At 47.9% G+C, this 2,823-nt stretch overlaps 1 protein-coding gene across 2 annotated transcripts in view; it reads left to right on the top strand.

Annotated features, from left to right (window-relative positions):
- Positions 1 to 2,823, top strand: part of Ngef (neuronal guanine nucleotide exchange factor) — a 64,908-nt gene that overhangs the window by 35,277 nt on the left and 26,808 nt on the right. The window lies entirely within an intron of this gene.

Below are 2,823 nucleotides of genomic sequence, written 5' to 3'. Positions count from 1 at the left end.
GAAAGAAGGAAAGAAAGAAACCCTTAGAAGAGATCACACAGGAAATGGTATCAAGGCAAGACCATGAGAGGGAAATTAGAGAGGTCCAGGGCCAGACAGTTGATTTTTAGAACAATCTGCTCTTGATCTCAAGCTCTGATGGACCATTTAAGAGGAGAGGCCTGTGTTCATTAATTACCTTCTCTGAGGCCACCCTCCACCATTGCTGCAGTGGGAACCAAGCCAAAGAGCACATGAGCCTTCAGGGGGAAATGCTACACCCAAATCTTAACACTGGTAATGTATAAACAGTTAAATGTTTCCCCTCAGAGTTCTGCTGCCAGCCAATAATCCCAGTCCCCAGAAGATCTGTGTCTGGTGAGGAGAGCTGCTCTCTCTGCTTCATGGATCATGAAAGAGTCCCACATGGCAGGCAGAACAATGAAGAGCCCTCCAGCCTCTGATTAATCCCATCCAAGGAACCCAATTCCCCAAAGGCCTTCCCTCCTAAGACTATCAAATGGGCTTTAGATCCCCTCATAGGAACTGGAGGTGGGAAGGGGAAGCGTCAACATTCAGACCTCTGTCCCTCAGTGGGATCAAATGCAGGTACTGAACCCACCACCACTGGTGAGAGCCTCCATCAGTCCCCGCCTGCTTCCCCCCAAGCACACGATGTCCAGCCCAGCCCTCTCCTCCCCAGGGGAAGGCAGGGGTGGGAAGGGACAGGGAAGAGGCGTCGTCCACTGTGCAGCACTTTCAGAAATACCATTTTCAACACAGCTACCCACAGTGCTGGTATTTTTGTCTCCTACCAGCACATGTGCCACCAAGAAGTCTGGGGTAGTATTTGCCTGCAGTTTGCTGACTGTGGCATAAGATGTGTTTTTTGTTTGTTTGTTTGTCTGTTTGGGGGATTTGGAGCTTTTAAAACATGCTAAGTTAAACACTTCCAAGAGGCTTGGAAATGGTGATTTTTAAAAAAGGTGTTCAACCATGATTAAGTACCCACTCTGCTAAGTCACTGGGAGGAAGCTCCAGCAAACGTTGTCAGAACCTCTCAATGATAATTAGCTTGGAGGGTGGAGGAGGCGGCAAAATGCTGGCCACACAAGTGTGAGGACTTGGATTTAACCCCTAGGGCCCACTAAAAGCTAGGCATGCCAGCACATATCTATAATTCTGGTGCTGAGGAAGTAGATACAAGAGCTGGCCTAACCTACTTGGTGACCCCTAAGCCAATACGGAATCTTGTCTCAAAAGAAAAAAAAAATGAGAAGAACCCAGGTGTCCAGGACCTGAAGAGTGATGCATGCCCCATATGCAAGCAGGCAAACATGCACCTGCAAACACATGTGCATTCCAACATACACAGACATGCATGTGTGTATGTTGAACTTGTTTCTGTGTTGACATTGGACCATCTTTGCAGAGCGTCAGCTTTGAGTGGAGTTTGGCTCGGACTCTAATGCTTATTAGCATCCCCTTTGACCAGTGAACTACATGTTGCATTCTGCAACTAGGAGAACTATTAAAAACACAGGATCTAAATCCCCTGAAGTTGGGGCTGTCCTGCCTTGCTGTAAAGGCTTCATAATGTAGAGTCACAGAGTCACTGAGTGTTGGAAGCAAATAATTGAATCAGCGGGATGAATCTATGAGACTCCCGCCAGCGACTGCAATATCTCCAGCCACTATCAGGATTTCCACGGTGATTTGTTTCTCTTTTTCCCCATTCTGCTGTTTATGACGAACTTCCGAGCTACACAGAGAAGGAATGGTGCCTCATGTCCATGCTGCCTCCACAGCAAGGACTTTGCATAGATCCCACTTAACCTCATGCTTGGGTAAAGCTCCGTGCCAGGATGTCCGGCTGCCTAATGGGGGGGTCCCTTATAACCCCAAGTATACTTACATCTCTCTGTCACCCCAGCCTTCTGTTCCTTGCTTCTACCAATGGTGCCGTCAGACCACTTTCCAAGCTGGTTACTTGAATATTGTTCGTGATCCAGCGCCAGCCAGCTGCCAGGGCTTGTCTTCTACCCTGTAACCATGCCATAAGTTAGGGCCTTGGCTCTGCTCTGCTCCCACTTAATTGATGCCCTTGTAGTTCAGGGAACTGCCATAGCCCCTATTGTCCCTGCCAGGCATGCAGATGTATCAGCATGCCTATCTGGGGGCTGCACAGGCCCCCAGGGCAGAGTTCTGCCCCCACAGCATGACCTATAAGATACTTGGAGTAAACTCCCTCTGCCAGTCTCTCAGTGGGTAGTGTCACATGTCCTTGTCCCTGCCAGCCCTGTGGATAGACTGTCCCTCTGCTTTGCAGCCAGAACATCCCAAATGTTTATTTCTCGTCTTTCCTGTGAAGTGCTGCCCTTACGCTGATTCATCGGCACCCCTAGACTCCTTCAGAGATTTGGGTCACATTTGTGTTTAAATGTGATTGGTCAGGAATGGCGCCCTCAAGTGTGAGTGTCAGAGGCCACAGTTTCCTTGGGGCTCATTGATGAGACACTGATTCAACATGAAAACTCACAGCCACTCCCCATTCAGGGATGCACAAGCTTAAGTTTTAATACTGAATCATTTAAAACCGGAGAAAGGACCCTCATGGGATATTAGAACATAATTGGGATATTTTCATCAATTTTGAATGTATGCCGATTAACACATCACAGTCTTTATTCTTGGTTTTTTCCAGTGTGTGTGGGGGAATGCAATTTTGAATCTACTTACGGATTTCTTTACTTGTCAAGAGAAACTTACACATGCTGATCGCCCCCAGAAATGAAAGCTATGGGTGGTCTCTTTTGCAGGGCTGGGGCACGCTGGCTTTATTTG

Source organism: Mastomys coucha, unplaced genomic scaffold, assembly GCF_008632895.1.
Source record: "Mastomys coucha isolate ucsf_1 unplaced genomic scaffold, UCSF_Mcou_1 pScaffold14, whole genome shotgun sequence".
NCBI classification, from domain to species: Eukaryota; Metazoa; Chordata; class Mammalia; order Rodentia; family Muridae; genus Mastomys; species Mastomys coucha.
The sequence above is the reverse complement of the archived record's forward strand: the minus strand, read 5'-3'. Positions and strand labels throughout refer to the sequence as shown.